Source organism: Lycorma delicatula, chromosome 6, assembly GCF_047948215.1.
Source record: "Lycorma delicatula isolate Av1 chromosome 6, ASM4794821v1, whole genome shotgun sequence".
NCBI classification, from domain to species: Eukaryota; Metazoa; Arthropoda; class Insecta; order Hemiptera; family Fulgoridae; genus Lycorma; species Lycorma delicatula.
The window spans coordinates 14,422,287-14,444,385 of NC_134460.1; the positions used below are offsets into that span (position 1 = coordinate 14,422,287).

General features: G+C 29.5%; 1 pseudogene; it reads left to right on the top strand.

Moving 5' to 3' along the window:
• The window catches only part of LOC142326567 (putative HERC2-like protein 3), an 80,249-nt pseudogene that overhangs the window by 15,983 nt on the left and 42,167 nt on the right, over positions 1 to 22,099 (top strand).

Below are 22,099 nucleotides of genomic sequence, written 5' to 3' on the forward strand. Positions count from 1 at the left end.
GCCGATCTCAACACTCGGGATAAAGTGGATGAAATTTACTGGAAAACCTTAAATATCCTTATACTGTCCAGATTTATCCCCCTGTGTTTTTTTTTTGTTCAGGCCATTGAAGGAGGTACTAGGAGGATATTGATTTTAGATTGATAATGAAGTAGGAGAGTTCATTTGCATTTGGTTTATGATGTTTCCTCAAATTGTTTTTCCCACAAACTCACCAGACATTGGTAAAATGTGTAGAACTACACAGATTACATAGAAAAGCAATAAATATGTTTTGTATTTTTATTCTATATTAATAAATGTTAAAAATAAAAGTATGGTTTACATTTGACTGACCCTTGTAGTTAGTGTATCAAAATAAGTAAGATAATATTTCATGACTAGTAATTTTTTGGATGTTTTACGTGTAGGTCAGGAAGTGTTTATAAATAAAAAAAGCTGACAAAGTATTGCATGACTATCCCAGCTATGTTGATCAAGTATAACTTATTAAAAAGTATAACTTTTATTAAAGTAATGAAAAAAATTGCTTCTCATTTTGGATCTGGGATATAATATAGGTGCTGAAGCTACTTTAATTTTAATAATCTTTAAGTGATGAAGAAAAATATTTAAAAAATTTTGTTTATATTAAAAATTAAAAGAGTTTGAGCGAAAAAAACCAAAAAAAAAACAGCATGTATATTTTTTAGAGGTTAGGAATAAATTTTAAGAAAATGTTTTCCAAAATATTCATATAATAGGTTAAGTTTAAAAAAATTGTTTAAGTAAAGTTTTCTTCAACTCTAACAACACCCCATTCATTAAATGCTAAAATAAGAACTTTTTCTACAGTTTAAGTCCAGGATCTATGGTTTAAAAAAATGTACACTTTTCATGATAGCTCTATTTATGAAGTTTAAAGTTTCAAAATATGTTTGAAATAAATATTTAAATCAAAGGGAGATAGAGAAAAAGAAAAAAACATATTTTTCAATTTTAAGAGGTGGAGGTTGATCCTTAAAAAAAATTTTTTGGATTATTTATATATGAATATGAATTGTAGATAACAACAAATTTGGCTTACTAAAGTTTTCAAAAATGCGTCTGAAGAAAATCGAAATCTGTTTTTTTTTTCAATGTCCACCCACCACCTTAAAGAATTTTGAAAAAAAAAATTAATATGGTTGAATGTCCCATATATATAGAAATATTTGAACCAAACTTGATGAAAATCAGTTTGTTCAATCCTGAGATACAAGACCAAAAGCAATGTGATACACATAATACTTACATACATTTTTTGGTCAAGATGAAATAATTGGACCCTAAAACATAAAAATTTGTTAAAACCTGATACCCGTTCTTTGCATGATCATCATACTTTCTGCTTTAATGTTGCTATTCTAGCTATATTTACTGGGAGAATAACTCATTATTACATATACGGGTGTAATACAAAGTTCTCCTGGGACTTTTAATAATCTATTCTTCTCATGAAAATAATGGAAAACGTTCACCTAAACTTACGTTCTAAAACACTTAGTTTGCGAGTTATGGCTAATGAAAGATTTCACTCAGATTTTAGCTACCCAGGTGAAATTAGATAATACTGAAATTTTTAGGACATTAATTGAAGACTTATTGATTTCTTATGGTTTTTGACCTGAAAAATCGAATAAAATAAGTCCCAGAACCATATCTGCAATAGTTTTTGAGAAATAGGGGTGAAAACCAATAAATTGGTGGATCAGTCACGAAGGTCCACATACCTGGCCACCAAGATTGCCTAATCTAACACCTTTAGATTTTTCCATCTGGACATGGATGAAAAATATTATATACAAAACAAAAATACATTCTCATGATTAATTGTCCGCATTATGGATGCGCTGAGAAACTTAAGGACATCCCTGAAGAATTAAAAAAAAAAACACTTCTGCAGTACAGAATCGTGCCAAGAAATGTAAAAATGGCAGCGTCATTTTTGAACAATTAATATAAACTGGTATGTATAATACGCTTTGGTCTAGTGTACTGTTTCTAAATAAATTTTGAATATTTTCAATTTTTCTTTGTTTTATTCAACTTATTTTACCCCATTTTATTCTGAATTAAATTCTCTACAAGTTTTGTTTTGTTTGTTTTATGTGTTATTACTCATTGGGCAAACTTATTATGTCAAATATAAAAAACAGGAGCTTTCCCCCAATTTATTGGTTTCACCCTATATTTCTCAATAACTGTTGCAGGTACGGTTCTGGGACCTATTTTATTTGATTTTTCAGTTCAAAATCCATAAGAAATCAGTAATTCTGCTCCTTAATTATCTTCCTAAAATTTCAGTACGACCTCATTTCACCGGAGTAACTGAAATCTGAGTGAAATCTTTCATCAGCCATAGTTTGCAGAGGAAACATTTTAGGATGTATGTTTATGTGAACTTTTTTTGTTATTTTCATGAATAGAATAGGCTATGAAAGTCCCGGGAGAACTTCATGATACATTCTGTATGTTTACAAATTCATGCTACTATATTATTAAGTAACATAATTCCTTAACTTCCACAATACTAAAGTCTTGCTTTTCATGTTATTACTGTTTTTGTTTAATACTTAAAACATGTCCCTTGTGAATAACAAGACATTATTTGTTCTTGAATAGCAAGTCAACTAATTTAGTTCTACTCCTTTGGGAACATTCGTTTGTCTTATTTCAAAATTGTGTTGTAGATTATCATCCTTTTCTAACTGTTATTTTTTCCCTTATCTAATGTATTTATCTTCCCTTGGGGGCTCTGTGGATTCTGACGACATGCACAAGGGAGCTGTGCTAAGATTTTAATGACTAGAGAGAATCATTTCATCTAATAATTTATTTCATCGACTACAAATTGTATACATAAAAAACATCAACTAACATAAATACATAAATTTTATGTACAAAAATAATTATTCTTATTATTTTAATTCTTAATCATACTTAAAAAAATGAATGAAATAATTCAATGACAAATAAATAAAAAACAAAGAATTTAAAAAAATAATTGTCTTCAAATTGTTTATTTAGACAATGTAATATTTCATTTAAAAAAAAAATTTTTGACTTAATTGTAAGGGGAAAACTTACAATGGAACCAACATAGGAATTATTTCTAGAAAATAAAAATCATTAAAACCGGTCCATATAACCGGTCTTATTAAAGAAAATTTTTATCAGTATTATTCTCACAAGCAATGAACACAGTAGGGGTCCAGGTGGCGAAGCCCCATGGCAAGACATAGCAAGTGAAACAAGCTCTGACCAGCTAATAATAAATAACAGATCTGTTTATGTACTATAATTTTGTTTTTAATTATTTAACTTTTTTCTTCATTTGGTACATTTATAAGATTTTATAAAGTATTCCTGGCAAATGGGATAGCTCTCAAATTTAATGATTTAACTGGCCATTAAACATTATCTGGAAATTTTGAGCAGATTGGTCATCAAAAGCAGCAGCAGTCTGTGCTCCAATTTTGTTTGATAGCGATATTTTTAATAGCTTTGTTAGAACTTTGTTCTGAAGTAAGTGTTTCAATGTTTTCAATCTTACTTTCACTGTCCAAATCATAATTATTATCACTTCTGTAGCCAAAATTCTATTCATTATTATTATCACAATCTTCATCACCTCTTTTGTTTTCTAAAATTTTCCTTACATTTTAGTCAGACATTACTCTCCTCACATTTAGTCATCTTTTCAATCAAAAAATTTCAAGGATTTCATTTTCTCTTGAGGGCACAACATGTTATCAGCACCCAGACACAAAATTACTATAGTAAATGATTAAAAATTAAAACACCTATGCGGTATCTTAAGTGCGAAATAAAAATAATATTAAAAATCTAACATGAAACAACAAAATTGTCGTTTCAAAACAACAATTTTGTTGTTTAAAACAACTATTAACGTAAGTCAAAAGCCAAAAACAAAATATTTGAATCCAGATGCACAGCCTTAAGAAATCGTAAGATGTTAGGACATTGTTGCCTAAGATATTTCAGATGTTAGCCCCCAGTTTAAACTTCTGATGTAATGCCGCTTAACAGGCACAGTCTACAAGGTGTGATATACCTTGAAATAAAGAACAAACTGAAGTTGAAAAAAGTACAATATTAGGAATGTTATTAGTACATAAGGTTTCATATATATGGTTTTAATGAGGCATCTTGGTTGGTACATGATGTACAATAGCACTACTGTATGTGTTAATAGCTGAATCACCTGATGGCCATTACATGCATAGAATTTTTCCTGATGTGAGAAGTATGCAGGTAGTTAGGTAGATTAATATTACACAGTTTTTTCTGGATATTGTGCCCAGGTACGGTCTGATTAATTCAGGCTTATGTCCGGAGTGTAGGGCCATTTATGATGTGCACTATGTCTTATATGTCTGTCTCAGGTATGAAGGTGAAAATACCAAAGTAGCTAGAGTGCATTTATTACATCATTTAAGCAGTGGAATAAATGGTGTATAAAACAGATTAATATACACTGTTGTGAAACTACATGCTTGTTACCACCCAGCAGAGAAAATTGACAGCTGTATAAATTAATATAACTAAAAAGAAGAAGAAGAAAAGAAAGGCTATTTAAATGAACATCATCATTAATTAATTAATTGATTATTTTTTTATGTTATCTAGAAGATTAACCTACCAAAGTAGCTACCTACCTAAGTAGACATTAGTCTAGACAGATGGGTCGAAACAGAATGATACCATTGGATGTGCTTTTGTAGTAAATGACAAAATCTAGATGTTTGGTCTGCTTGGTATTACGAGTGTATATAATGCTGATCTGTACGCCACCAATAAGATTTTGAGTACCTTTAATCCAAAATACCGTCACATCTTATTTGTAGCAATTCGTGTAGTGCACTCCAAGCTGTAGAACAGTGTTTCTCAACCACTGGTCCCCGTGAGATAATGCCACTCCTGAACAGATTGTCCACATAAAAAAAAAAAAAATTAAAAAGTATGAGAAAAATTTCATATAACGATAATATAGAATTTATACACTGTTGTGTAATTATTTAATAATGCTCTGTACGTATACATTGGTGAATAGTGGTGCATGTTTAATTTATTAAATACATTATATTCTTTGCACAGTTGGCAACAAGAAACTATCCTGCGACGTATGAAGTGTAGGAGTGGAAGATATCAAAACAATGCCGCCCTAAATAGTACAGCTTTGGTGCTACTTTTGTTTTATGACAGCTATGTGCACGTACAATTGCAGCTAACTGCAACGCTACATTTACAATTACATTATTTACTTTACACAGTTGAGTAGTAGTGTTATAGTCAAGTGGTTTACTTTTAATTATTGCAAAAACACAAATTTTTATTCTTCTTAAAATGAGTAAAAAAAGACAAGTTCTACTCTGGGATAAAATCGACTGAAACAGAAAGTGAATGTCCACCAAATAAGAAAAATAAATCTGCTTTCACATGATGCTATAATAATGAGTATTTAAAATATGGTTTTATACTTTGGGCAGAAGATAATATACATAATATGTAAAGGAAGTTAAGAATAATTTTACGATGAAACTGTCCAAAATGTTGCTACATTTAAAATCAAGACATCCCAAATGAGAAAAGAAACCATTGGAATATTTTGAACGATAAAAACAAGAATTTAATCTCCAAAATAAAAAATGTAAAGAAACTTTTATTCAAAATAAATCACAATTGAAATATTCATATTTAGTTGCACTACGTATAGCCAAAACAAAAAAATTGTTCACAACCAGAGAAAATTTAATTAAACTGGTGTAAATTGATGTTTGCAATGAAATATTTGGACCCTCAGCTGCAGATCAGATCAAACCAATTCCTTTTTTAAATGATACAATTAGTCATTGAATTGAAACTACCTGAAAATATTGAATACCAGTTAAAAAGTATTAAAAAATCACCAATGTTTGACATCCAGATCGACGAATCATGTTATATCCTTAAAAAAAGCTATTTTGCTCTGTTACGTAAGGTACATAGACTATTCTTCGGAAGAAATTAAAGAAGAATTATTATTTTGCAAAAATTTAGATTCCCACATGACAAGTTCTGAAATTTTTGATTAATTAAATTCGTGTTTAATAACTATTCCTTAAACTGGGAAAATTATATCAGTCTATGTACTGGTGGAGCAGCAAATATGACTGGGAAACATTGCAGAGTAACAAAAAGGAATCAAGAAATTGCTCCTCCTGACATATTATTAACACATTGCATAATACATTGCCAGCATTTAGCAGCCAGAATATGTCACCTGAATTAAATGATATTCTCTTGGAATCGACAAAAATTGTTAATTGTGTGAAGAAAAGCTATCGTAACTCTAGATTATTCACCATTCTTTGTCAAGAATTAGGAGCAGAACACCAGCATCTCTTACTTCATGGAGAAGTAAGAGATGACTCTCTTATTTCATGGAGATGGCTCTTGCAAGGAAAAGTGCTTACAGGACTTCATGAATTAAGGACAGAAATGGAGATATTTTTGGTAGAAAACAGCTTCTGTTATCAAAATGTTTTTCCAATATGTATTGGATTGCAAAACTGGCATATTTAAGTGACATATTTTCTTACATAAACAAATTAAATTTAGGTTTGCAGGGAAGTATAACAATTGCATATAATTTTATAACAAAATTGATGCACTTTAAAAAAATTAAAGAAAATAATCCTGATGTATTTAATTCTTATTAATATTTTATTACTGTACAAAAAGAATATCGATAATCTGAATGTAGTAATAAGTCAACATTTAAAGTCATTGTATGATGGATTTGAAAAATATTTCCCTATAAACATATATTTGCAGGAGATGAATTTATGGATAACTTTTACTGAGAATAATTGCAATAATAAAAATGTAATTAACGAAGACAAGAACATCTCTTGGAACTGAGTTCAGATAACATTAAAACACAAATTTTTAACGACAAATTTAATTAAATTTGGACTGCAATAAAAAATGAATATCCAAATTTATATAACAAAACCATGAAAATACTACTTCTTTTTGCTACCACATATTTGTGTGAAGTCTCATCTATGACACTTATTAAAAATAAAACAAGAAATCGTTCATCAATAAATCCATTTCTTTGTATTAGGTTTAAGTAATTTACAATCAGACATTGAAAAAATTGTGCAAAATGAGCAACAACAAATTTCTCACTAACTTTCATTATTTACGATTAGTTTGTAATATGATTTGTTCTTAGTTCCTATTATAAAATAAAACAACCTACATTTAATTTTGGTTATTTATTTTCTGATTTTCATTTATATATTGTTTTGTTATAGATAGAAATGATATTAATTAATATTATGCATATGATAATTTAATTACTAATAAAATAAAAATATGAGTGGAGGGTCTGCCGGTTCCTGTATATTTATTTTTCTATAATTTTATGGGTCCGCCATAAAAAAAAGGTTGAGGAACACTGCTTTAGAAGGTTTGTATTCTAGACATCCTATCAGAAATTCATAATGCATTTGTTGAGTTGAACTGTCACAACACACAAGTAAGTTTCTGCTAGATCCCTAGCCATGTGAGAATCCTGGGTAATGAACTTGCAGATTCCACTGCTAAAGATGCATATAGCCAACCGTTTTTCACCACTCAAGCTTGCGAGGGTCAATTGTAAGTTTGATCTGCAAGTTAATAGGAAAATCGAAAGGGAATGAAACATAGTTGCTGGCTTCCTTAGATTCTTAGCCCTGCAAAGGATGGCTGAGAGAGGCTGAATTTGTTACAAATGTATAGATAGAATAGTAAATCTGGGTCGCTAGGGGCCCATCTTTGTGCTTACTTTGCCATGATAGGCATTTTGGCATCGAGCCCTGGATAACTTAGATATTCACTGTTAGGATGAGAATGGATATGTGAAGAACTCTGCGGTAGAGCTCCAGTGTGGGAGACCTTGCTCCCAAAAGTGGATCAGAGCAGAGGAATGTTTTCATTAGAGGCTAATTAAATTTGTGGCTAATTAAATTTTTTACTTTAAGTAAATTGAATAGTAAGACAAAATTGTCGTTATTGCGATCAACACTTGTTTTTCTTAGGATAGAATTTCTGATGTTTAATGACTCGGTCAAGTAATGATCTGAGTGTATAGTCTAATTGAAGTTATATATAGGAAGAGTTTTTGTGTGAAACCTTCGATGTTAGAGAAAAGCACAGGGATTGTGCTTTCAAGAATCGGTTAATTTGATAGTTGAGGGTTGTAAGATACGGTAGGTGGTCATGGTTGGAAGAGGCCATACGCAGGCGATAGTAAGTTCTGTAAATACACTGATTGAAATTTCATCTGCATCGGTGGCATCTTGACAGAAGCCAAATTGATGACTGTGTAGTGATATCAAATTTAGAGGGTCTAAAAGATGACCTCTGGTAAAGCCCATCAGGGCTAGGGGATGGTATAGCAACCAGGATCGCCACAAGGCGGATGTCTTTCCCTAGAGGGGTCAGGATGTTATAATACTACTTAGGCAATGTATTATTTTTTTTTATAACGATATATAAAATGTATTACTATGAGTAGTTACGATTATGTTTATCCAACCTTACTCATAGATTTTTACGTTAATATTGCTAAATTCTAAGGTTTTTTTTGTGTTTGTTTGAAGATTTTATGAAATTATTTTTAAATAATCAATTTCTTTTGAAAATTATAGTCATATATTTTTTGTAATAACTTGAATATTCCTTAAAAAAATGTATGCTTTGAAAATAATACATTAATGTTAAGAAATATATTTTAATATATCGGTTTTAAATTATTTTTTGGTGGGGAGAGGATGTTCAGTTTATTTATAAAATTATTATTGTTTGTATTCCTAAATTATATTCGAAGTCCTCTATAATGGAAACATTAATAAATAATGTTACATTAATATTATTTGTATTTGTTTAATGTTTCTTCGTTTTTACATTGCTTTATTTTTTTTTTTTATTCACAATTTGCACTCATTACTTTCCGTATTATTGTTATTTTTAATTGTAAAAATTTATATTATTTCTTTCTTCTATTAATAGAATAAGATTATAGTATATTATTATTAGTAAAAAGAAGACAATTATGTGTTATTAAATGTTCAAAAACTGTGTTGAATTATACAATACCAGTTTTACCAGGGTCACATCCAATCACCCCCCCCCCCTCACCAGAGAATGTGAATGCATCTTTGTGTCAATTTTTTTTTACTGAAACTTAATAAGAGTTGAAATGAATGTTATCATAACCTTTTTTTGAACAATAAAGCTTATAATAATTTAGAACAAATTTTATAATAATTATTTTTAATGTTTATATATGAAGTGCGAGAATTTCAGGAGGAAGTGAGGTGATAGGGTGATTGAGATTGATTTTTTTCTATAAAATGACGAATATTATTTTAAATATTCAACATTTTGCAAAAAAATCAAATAAAATTTAATAAATATTTTGTTTTCAAAATATCAATATTTTTAGTCAGTTAGTTTTTTTAACAAAATATTTAAAATGCGGTAAAAAAGAATAAAATATGAATTCTGTTTGTTAATTAGTATATACTTGTTTGTGTATTCATGTAGATTATATCTACATATGTTATAGTGGGTTTTTTCTTAGAATCATTATTTGTTAAAAATTTCTACAAATGCATATTTAAACGTTATGACATGGGTTTAGAAAAGTTATATTTAAATAAACTTGATTTGATTTGTAATTAAAAAGTTAATTTTAAAATAAATTTGTATATTAACCTTATAGATATTCAATCAAGGATGCATAATTGTTTTGTACCAGAACTAGTTAATGTATTAAATAAATTTTTGTATTGTAGATTCTTATACATTATCTAGACTACTTACATATTACAAGTGAATGGAAATAAAATGAATAATTCAATATCCAAAAAAATAAATTCAATTATCTTTTTATTGCTAAAAAATAAAACAATAAAATTAATAAAAAAAACCTATTTGTTAACAGTTTTTTTTTTGTGAAAAGTTCCGTTAGGTTTTTTTATGACTAAGTTTTTACTAAAGCCATATGAATTTGCTTTAAAATGAATAAAAAATGTCTAGTAACAATGCTTTCTTAATTTAAAGCATAAATGCTTTATTTTTGCCTGATAAAAAACTTTTCAGTTAGTTAAATTTTTTTATTTTTTATATTCTTATTTATAGTCACATTAAAATTTTTTTTCTTCAGTCATTTGACTGGTTTGGTGCAGCTCTCCAAAATTCCCTATCTAGTGTTAGTCGTTTCATTTCGGTATACCCCTTACATCCTACATCCCTAACAATTTGTTTTACATATTCCAAACGTTGCCTGCCTGCATAATTTTTTCCTTCCTATCTGTCCCTCCAATATTAAAGCGACTATTCCAGGATGCCTTAATATGTGGCCTATAAGTCTATCTCTACTTTTAACTATATTTTTCCAAACGCTTATTTCTTCATCTATTTGCGACAACACCTCTTTTTTTGTCACTTTATCCACCCATCTGATTTTTAACATTCTCCTATAGCACCACATTTCAAAAGCTTCTAATCTTTTCTTCTCAGGTACTCCGATTGTCCAAGTTTCACTTCCATATAAAGCGACACTCCAAACATATACTTTCAAAACTGTTTTCCTCACGTTTAAATTAATTTTTGATGTAAACAAATTATATTTCTGACTGAAGGCTCGTTTCGCCTGTGCTACTCAGCATTTTATATCGCTCCTGCTTCGTCCATCTTTAGTAATTCTACTTCCCAAATAACAAAATTCGTCTACTTCCATAATCTTTTCTCTTGCTATTTTCACATTCAGTGGTCCATCTTCGTTATTTCTACATTTCATTACTTTCATTTTGTTCTTGTTTATTTTCATGTGGTAGTTCTTGCATAGGACTTCATCCATGCCGTTCATTGTTCTTTCTAAATCCTTTTTACTCTCAGCTAGAATTGCTGTATCATCAGAAAATCATACCATCTTTATCTTTTCAGCTTGTACTATTACTCCAAATCTAAATTGTTCTTTAACATCATTAACTGCTAGTTCTATGTAAAGATTAAAAAGTAATGGTGATAGGGAACATTCTTTATTTTTTATTTAAGTACGTTTTTTATTTACAACTAGTTGGATCGTAAAACGGAAATATTTCGAATAAAACTCATTACCCCATTTTTGACATGATCGTAATACTTTTCTCTTTAATTTAGCTATTCTAGCTGTATTCACTGAGAAAGTATAAATAAAGAAACTACAAAGAATCAAACTTTGAATGCATAAGAATTAATTAATGCATTATGATAAATATTTTTTATTTATTGTCTTGTCAAAAAATAAGAAATTTATATTTTCATTAGTCAGATAAGAAAGATATTAAATTTTTTATCAAGTAAATATTCTTTTCTCTTATTTCATTGCTTAATTTATCCTTTATTTATTTCTTAATATTTTGATAATTTTTTTTTGCTGTAAAATATCAGGTTTTAAGATTTTGAATAGCAGATAATTTGATTTTTCTTTTTGGGTGTTTTTTTTTTTAGGAAAAAGGGAAAATTGACAAAAGTGTATTAAATATTTTTTAATTTATGTTCATTAGACAATTTTTTCTTCATTTCCTTCTTAATTTAATATCATCTTTTAAATTTCTAATAAATTTACGTGAATGCCTATCTGTAATTATTAATAACTTATCTATTATAAAATATTTTATATCTTTAAAGATTTGTAATGAAATTATAATTTTATTGTGGTGCATGTTCCATTGATTCAGTTGAGAAATCTTTTTCAGTTTAAAAACGGTTGTATTCCATCCACTTCTTGGTTCCATATTGTTTGCTTAGATTTTCTTTTGTCTTATTCTTTCTATAAATTTCTTGCACTAATTATTCATAACTAAACTTTCATAAATATGATCTTGCAGTTCTGTCTTTTTTCATATGTAGAAAACTAATTATGCTATTCACTTCTATAGTTGGTGTGTGAAACAATGACAGCTTTACATTACTTGTTGTTTACTTATGGATGACAGATGAGTGTGTAACAGAATTATAAATGTTAGTAGCTGTTGTACATGCATCATGTTGCTGTGATAACTGGTTTATTTTCAATAACCAGAAAGGAGTTTAGTTTTTGAATAACTTATTTATGTATTATTATTTTAATTCTTTTTTCACTGTATATTTTTTGAAAAAAATATATTACCTTATTTTAACAGAAGGAAGAGAATTTATATGTAATTATGGTTAAATATGCAGTTTAGAAAAAACACTGTTCAGTATAAAAATACTATGTTAAATATAAAAATCTTACTTTTAAATCATAACATTTGTTTTAGCAAAAACAATGCAGAATTTGTATAATACAATCAAAAAATGTTTTGAAATTATTCAATTAATGGCAAGTCATTTAAATTTATATGTATTATAAAACCATGATTAGTTATTAAAAGTATCATTGGAAAACCAGCTAATAGAATTATTAAATATTTATTGATTTATTTTCAAAACACTGGAACAATTTTTCCCATCGGATCTTTCAAAGTTAATTAGAACTCAAAAAAAAAAAAATTGTTGGTTAAGGTATGTTTTTTGTTTTCTCTTGAAGCATACTACCTGTATGAGGGCTGTTTCAAAGTTCTATATCTGACAGAGGAAATAAAAGATTTTTCAGAAATTTTTATTTTCAACATAATCATCTTGCAGTTAGATAGATTTAGACCAGTAACTTTCCATTTTTTTAATACCTTCAGTATAATGTGACTTGTCGAATTCAAAATAAATGCTTGTCTCAGATTTGACCACATCATTTGAAGTGAATCTTCATCTAATGAGCTACCTCTTCAGGTTTAGAAAGAAAAAGCAATTGCTGAGAGCCAAATTTGGTGAATACAGTCATGTGGAAGCAAGTTAAAGCATAGGTCAGTGTTTCCCAAACTGTGCGCCATGGCACCCTGGGGAGCCACGATCTCTTCACAGGGGTGCTTTAAAATATTGTAAAAGCTTCATAATTAATTAAAACAAGACATTTATAATTATTAATTTAATGTTAAAGTAAAAAAAAATGAAGATACACGATTTTTATTTATTTTTATCACTTACTTACAGGTAGTCATACTTTTACTTAGGGTAGGGCGCCATGGAAAAATTTTAATTGAAAATCTGCGACTTGGAAAGGGTGCTTTGACTTAGAAAAGTCTGGGAATCACTGGCGGTCATGGAGTTTTTCAGCCAGGATGCAACCTGAGATGTATGTGCAATCCCCAGGCGTGTTACTGTGGTGAAAGAGTCCTTTTGGCCAAATGTAGACAATTTAATAGCACATTTCAATAATATCAGTAATGAAACTTAATATTCGCAGTGATGGTCCTGCCTTTTTCCAGATATTCTATGAGTACCACACCATGTGAATCCAAAGAACCGCAGCTACGGCTTTTTCTGTAGATGCAACCATTTTCGCTTTCTTTAATGCACTTTCACTTGCTCCCACCCACTGTTTGGACTGCTATTTCATGTCTAATATATAATAGTGAGTCCATATTTCATCTACTGTTATAAAATGTTGAAGAAACTCAGTGAAATCACATTTAAATAATTCCAAACACCCTTTAGAAGTGTTCAATTGAATGCATTTTTGGTTGATTGTTAACAAATGCAGCATTCATCAAGTAGAAAGCTTTTTCATACCTAAAAGATTATGTAAAATATAGTGGGACAGTCTGTCGAGATGTTTGTCATATCAGTAAGCTCGCTTACCTTCAGTTGGTGATAATTTAGTACAAAACTGTAGATTTTTATGATGGTTTTGTTAGTTTTTAGGTGTTTATCATCTTGAATTTATGTGTGACCATGTTTAAATTAAGCAGATAAATTTTTTATTGATTTATTTTTTTATTGAAAACAAAGGGGGAAAATACCTATAAAATGGAATCTAACTCTTTTTTCTATATCCATATGGGTTTGTAAACCTTTTAAAGCAAAATACTTTATAATAGCTTGAACCCAATTTTATCCAATTTTCAGAAAATATCGAACCCTGTTTGCTTTACTTTATTATCAGAAACAAGCAACTGAACTCATTCATCTGGAATTTTGCAACACACTATCTAAAAGATCATACTTTATAAAAATCGTTGACATATTTCTGCCATCTCTGTTTAAGGCTGAGAACTTTCTGACTGAACCTCATCTGCTTCATAACAAAAAACAACTAACATATATTAACCAACAATTACGTAAAATGGCTAACATTCTCGGAAAAGAGCCTTTTGCTGATCTTTAAACAATCCCTGAAAATGTTTAATAATAAAGGAATATGGTGCTTCTTTCAAATTGACAAACAGATTATAGAAAACAATAAAAAAATATACTATAATAAATACAGCAACCTATTATTATACAGATTAGACTTCAGGATTATTGCAAATCGTCTCAGAAACAGAACAGACTCATATAAAGACATTTAAACACAACATATAAATTTTGTGTGTACGATATCTCAGTATTTTTGAACAATATAAGATTCACAATTGCACAAAATTTGTGTAGAAATTGTGCAAAAAAATGACACCAAATTTATCCACAATTCTGCGCAAAATTTCACTATTGCACAAAATTATTCAAAAAATATCATATTAAAACGCAATATAGATTAATTATATTATTCAAGTACATATTTGAACGGGTTTTTAATATTTTAAAATAGGTGACATTAACAGTTGTGTTACTACTAGTAACTCTCTTGAATAATGTGCTTATAATTAGCTCTAAAAAAAAAAAAATAGTATTTTGAGAGTAAGTTATTTAATATTTAATTGTTTTAAAGTGTTTCTATGTTTTGTAATGCTGTTCAATAAATAAAATTTGATTTCAATAAATAAAATTTGATTTCTTGGGTTTATCTGTAATAAGCAATTCATTAGTATATGATATATTTTATTAGATTTGTTATTATTTAAGTGAAGCTACACTGACTCTTACTTGACTTTACCTGACTAGACTGCGATTATGTTAGAAAATCCAATCGTTCATTTTCTAATGAGGACAATTAAATTATTTCCTGATTAGACTTGACTTCACAGATAAAATTGTGTAGTGCTGTTGGGTTTATACTTAATCAAGTTCCCCTACCTCTTCGAAATAGTTTTGAGAACACTGATTTGTGTTTCTCTCCTTAATATTTGGTGTACACATTTTGTTTGTTAAAGAGTACAGTTTAATAACCATTTCAGTTTACTAATAAAATAGAAAAAAGAAAATTGACAGATTTAATATGGGAGAATACTATAATAAACAAAACTGAAAATAAAATTTACAAATTAATGAGTGGAAATTTCCATATTTTTATCTTTTTTCTTTACATATTTATTCATCCATTTTTGTTTTCTTTTCACTGTGCACCAAAAATTCAAATTCATAATCTGGAGTTTGTTAGTACAAATCTCAGAGTGTGAGTAGAATGGATATACTTCTTTAGCAAGGTTTTACAACAAAGTAAACTCATATTTGGCCTGGAAGCCGCACTCAAGTGCATTTACTCTAATCAAGTCAGCATCTGATGTAGCCTCACCTTTAATATTAAAATTATCTTAGTATTATTTATTAATAATGTTATTTATTTACATATTGTTTTTATTATTTGTTATTTAGCCTGCTTCAAATCAGCATTTTACATTAATTATTGAAGAATTTGAACCAGACGTATTTAGACAGTTGATTGAATACATACATACTGGCTGTGTTACTCTTCAGCCTCGTACATTATTGGGTAGTTAATTATATTTTTTAATTTTATCATAACAGTTTTGAACTGTTGGTGTTATAAATATACTGTTTTTCTGGTAACAAGTAGGAAATCATTTTTTAGTTATTTGTATTTAATTATTTAGTCATACCTTACCATATATGTCTTTGCTGATTTTATTTTTCATAGATTTATTTAGATGATTATGAAATTTTTATACTTATGTATTTTTATTTCGCAATTGTATTTAAAAAAAACAAAAACATAATGCATAATTGTGAAAAGAACTCAAAAAAATTATTGAATTTGACAAGAAAACTGTATGCTACTGTATTATATGCTGTATGAATTACTCTTCCCCACCTATCTCTCTCACTCCCTCCCTTCACAGTTTGGGAATCTGTCCTAGACCAATCCAACGGGTCTAGAAATATAAACATAAATGAACATTCATAAATAAATAGTTGAATATTAAAAATGATGAATTATTTAAATTGCCACACTTGAATTGATAGCTAGCTTAGTTGAAATCAAATTTTAATTCAACTGATCATATTAACTATCAGTTTTACCTATGACAAAGGTAATACATTACCTAAAATAATTGATGATTCATTGGATTTGAAAATACTTATGTAAATTCGTAAGTTTACATTTAGCTTCCTATTAATTTTGGTTTATTTATGATGGTTTTTGTCGGTAATTATAAAGTTTATTATAATCTTGTAATTACTGGTGTAGTATAAAATTAAAAATGATTTTCTAATTTTTGCCATACAAATTTTCTGTAATTATGTAAAATTAGGAACTCACCTCTGATTTAAATAAAATTTTTCATATATCTTATTTAGGATCTAAGTTGTTTGTTAAAATTGAAATTATTCATTGGAAACACCTTTCATTCAAGTTACACCCTTCGTAAATTACACAGAATCGAAACCAAAAATTTTGTAATTAAGAATTAAGCGCTATATATTATTTTTGGACTAAATAGGTGAGGCAAGTTCTTAATTGTTTATAATTATCAGATTATCTTTTGTTTTAATTATTTATTTACTTACTTGTATTTTATTCACAACTTTCAGGTTCTTGAGTTTGTTGACGAACATGGTAATGAGGTTTTAAACCTTGGTTCATTTAATTTATTACCACAGCATGCTGTTAGTTTAATTTTAGCGAGAGAAGAATTGAGAGCTGATGAATTTACAAAGTTTCAGGTAGATTTTGTTTTATTTTAAGTTGGATTTTAATCAAATTTGTCTTATAATAAAATTACATACTTTAAAGATAATAATAAGTGATCTTATATATATATATATATATACTATATGTGTGTGTGTGTATATATATATATATATATATATCCTATACATTCATCTGATTGCAACAAAACTTTCATGAGTAGTTGTGTGCATGCCTTTGAAGGTTTCTAAATTAGTTTGGACCCGCTAGGTGGCACAGGGGTCAAGATATTTCAAAAAAATTGTATTTATGGTCCAATTTGGCTCCTATTCAGAATATCTATTATTTACATAAAAGAAATATTTTTGCATAAAAGGCAAGATGGAAAAAGGAATAAGGGATGAGGGGAAAAGGTAAAGATCGGAAGAGGGAAAAAAACAAAGGTTAAATTTTGTGATGTTCAATTTTTTAATGTTTTATCAAACTTTCATTTACTGAAGATCATGGGTGTCACAACTAACCTATGTAACCCATGATGTCACCTGTATTTCATCAGCTATGACGCCATACTAATAATTATTGGCACCACAATAAAAGTGAAAGATCGAAATGAAGCATTTTATAGCAAGTGGTAAATTGCAATGAATATATGATACCTTTCATCATCCCAACCCCCATTGGGGAAGACTTGTGATGATTCTGGTTGCCACTCTCCACACCCACGCCCCCGTTCGCAGCCCTGATGGGCTTAACGGAGGTCGTCTTTTGACCCTGTAACTGATTACATCTCAAAGTAATTAGGCAGGCCTCATTGGGATGCCACCGATGTAAACATTTTTGTAGACATTTACATCAGTGAATTTTGACTCGTCTTAGCCTTCACTTTGGATTCTGTAGGACATCTTGATTGTCCTACTTCGTTGCCATCTGAACTAGCTAACTGAGTTCGCAGAAGCAGGAACCCTGCGCCTTGTTCTGCATTTAAGTAAGCTACTAGTGAGTAAATGCCTCATAATGTTTGAGGCAAATTCAGTAAAAATAAAACATACCACAAGAAAATGTTGTTCACAAGAGAATGATACCTTTCAACAGCTGGAGTTCCAGCCGATGCTATTGTGTATATATTTACCGGTTGATCTACATCTGTATGCACATGAATTGATACTAATCAATTAATACCATACTACATATGTTTAGTTCAGAGCTAACAGCAGCAGTTCATTAGTATAGAGGTAAAGACCATAATAGTTCTGTGGTAGATTACCTGGCTACGTTTGGCTATTTAGAGAATGATAATAAAATCAAAGACTAAAAACTTATTAAAGAAGCCGTAATGCTGTTTCAAGAAACCATAAGTTGCTGATAGATGGTGAACTGAACAACGAAACCCGGCAATTAACAAAGACACCTTGTTGCGGCGAGCAGGATTTTTCAAACTTTTATAGACCCGTTCTATAATATAGAGAAAGTTGAGACTGTCTTGGCATTATATGTTGGTAAAGCAAAGTCTTTTAGATATCGCTGAGAGAGCGTTTTGAGATGTGGTCTGTTCTCTTAGGACTCTCATTTTACCACAACTGAAATAATCCTGGTGTACTGATATTAAACAAACAAGGTAGTCACAATAATGATAGCTGGAAACCATCACTATCTCTAGTAAAATTCGATGGTGAAGGTTTATTACTAGCTCATGCGGTTTACTCTGTGAGAAATAATTCCTTAGTTGAAATCCATATAGACTCTGAAGAACAGTGGGATTACAGTTCCACGAAATAGGTCACACATCAGGTTTTGTTCATTCAAATGAAAAGAAAAATATCATGTACCCGTATTACTCTACAAAACTGGAATTGGATAACGATGATGTAGTTATACAAAGCCTATATGGAATGGTTGCTGCTTTAGTGGGTACAGCATTTACACCGGTGACCGAAAAGGATATTGAGGACAACCCTGAAATATGTAGTTTTGTATCTTCAACTACAATAAAATTTTTAATCGTCAATCAATTTTTTTTCATTGTCGATGAAAACCTAGTATGGATCTTCCAACTTTTTTGTCAGGTTTATTTAGTCAGGCTATTTTAGAATAGCCTATTTTTTCAAGGCTATTTAGTCTTGGACTATTTTGACAGGTCACGACTGTTGCAATACTTAATAAGTTGCCAAATCTTTAAAAAAATTCTCCCACTAGTTTATTTAAAATAAAACTATTTATCTGTATACTGTTCAGCGTGTACATACTATGAACATCTGAACAGTAAATTATTTTGTAATAATTTTTTACATTTATATATTTCTTACCATAATATTATTTCATGTGTGTGTGTATTAAAAAATTTAAGTGCATTTCAAAATCATCAATTTTTTATCTTAAAATTTGTTTTTCTGTTTGTAATTAATCGTATAATGTTATGTTCTGTGTAATGTATTTTTATGTACAATCAAATTAAAGTTCTATTTATTTGTGCACGTGTAAACTTAAAAAAAATAAAAATAAAACTGATTACAAATAATTACACTAAAAATTGGAAAGTAATACTTAATTTTTTTTACAGTTTTAAACTGTTCTTATTTTGATGACAAAATAAGAGTTAGTTGTTTGTATTATCTCTGATTTATTAGATTATTTTCTTCAGTTGTTCAAAAAATTGTATGTAAGATTTTTATTAATTTTTTAAATTATATAATGATATTTTTGTTGCAGGCAGCATTAATGTGGAGCAAAAAGTATTGTGACAGTAATCAGAATATGGTATTAAAAGATGTTATTGGTAATTTTCTTGAATATATCCAATTTCACAAAATACCAGCCAACGTGTTAATGAGAGAAGTTCACCCTCTTGGCCTTGTACCTTATAGCATTATTATGAATGCCCTCGCATATCAGGTCAATCATTCTTTAATATTATTATTATTACATTTTTTACGTTTATGTTTTTTCAACTATGTGTTTGGAACTTTACTAAGATGTTGATTATAATCATAATATGTACAATCATTTGTAATCTTACCAGTATGTTTCATTCACTTCAGCACAGTTTTATGTTGTCTGTTTTTATTTTTGACTGTGGTTGGATTCAGAATTTTTATTTTCCCACTTATAGCAATATGGTGGTATAGCATATATAGCTACAATGGTAAAGTATATAGATCAATCAAAAAAGAGATTCTAAAAGGTTGGTCTTTTTTTAAATTTTGTACCTAAGGAAATGGAAATTAGACAATCATTAGAAATTATCTAAGCTATCAAAGGGTTATTAAATTATGTGAAAAATTTTGCCTATGGTTTGAATAAAACTTTGAGATACATTTCCCATGATGTCCATATCATCGTGCTTCTTTGACCAATTCTGTCCAAAATTAAACGATATCAATATCTTTTATATAGAAATCATTGTGCCAAATTATATCCATTCTGAAGATATCAAGCAAAAAAACAGGCCAACATATGAGGGTTGATCAATAAGTATCCTATTTGAAGATACTTGGTGTTGTTGAGGAATTACTACAGTATCATCTGTCAAACGACCTGTACAAAATTGCAGACTGATTCATAGGTTAGTTTTTATTTGACAGCCATTTGTATTAAATATGTTTGGTGTTTTTCGATACAATAGGAAAAAACAATATCGATCTGTAATTCGCTTTTAATTTTTGGATGGAAAAATGTGCGAAGAAATAAAAGCAAAGTTGTATTCTGCCTATAGAGACTCTTCACCATCTATGACAACTCTGAGATATTGATTTAATAAATTTAAATGTGCCTGTACATCTGTTTTTGATGAGGAGCGCCCAGGTCGCCAGTGGATGTGATTACTGAGAAAACCATTGAAAAGATCCGTGACATGATTCTTGCTGATCGCCAAATGAAAGTGCACGAAGTAGCAGAAGCTGTAGATGTGTCATATCGAACAGCAATAAATATTTTGCATGATAAGTTAAGAATCAGAAAGATGTTGGCTCAATGTGTGTCACAATTGCTCACTTTGGACAACAAGCAGAGGTTGTCAACTTTGAAGCAGTGCAGTTGGATTTCTTTAAGCGAAATCCGCAGGAATTTTTACATCAAGTCATCACGGTTGATGAAACCTGGATCCATTACTATACACCAGAGACCAAACGACAATCAAAACAATGGGTTTTTCCAGGCAAATCAGCCTGTTTTTCCAATCAAAGAAGACCAAGGTGGTCCCATTGGCCAGAAAGGTCATGGCTATGATTTTTGGGAATGCGAAGGGAATAATACTAATAGATCTTCTGGAAAAAGGAAGCACAATCATGGGGCAGTACTGCAGTGAATTAGTGGACAGATTTAATGAGAAATTGAAACAGACACGGTCCCATTTGGCAAAGAAAGAAGCGCTGTTTCATCATGAAAATGCACCAGTTCACTCATCCGGAATCTTCACGGCAAAATTGCATGGATTGCTGCTGCATCCACTGCATTCGCTCGACCTGGCTCCCTGCAACTTCTTTCTGTTCCCCAACATGAAAACTTGGCATGCAGCAAAAAAATTGACTCAAACGAAGAGGTCACTGTTGAGACAGAAGCCTATTTTGAAGAGTTTGACAAATCTTATATTTTAGAGGGTCTAAAAAAATGGTAACGTTGGGAAAAGTGTATCCTCCTAAAAGGAGATTATGTTGAAAAATATGAAAAACGTTTTCTAAAAAACTTGCATTTTCATCTCTAACCGATTGATTTACGTATTGATTTATGTATACACATACGAGTATAGACATCCTTCTGGAATTTTTCAGTGCTAATATTTTTTTTTTTGTTAGATGGGGTCATGAAATGCCAAGATCTACAAAAACCCCAAGTTTCAAAATTTGACCTGATTAGCATACTTTCTCTTACATAATATGTAGTGCATATTATAGTTGTACATTATTATTGTACAGCCGGGAAATAAAAAATTAAAAGTTTCATCTAATTGTTAATGGTAGATGATTTATTTTTTGTTTAAAAAAGCCTTCCACTTAAGTTATATAGAAAAACTTATAATAGGAGAAGAAGTTTATCTATGAAATAAAAAATAATTAATCCATTTGACGAAGAGTAAGCCTTGAATGAATATAAAAATATAATTACAGATAGAATTGAGGACCTCCTCCTTCTGTTAGTGGTTATAAATAATTTTCC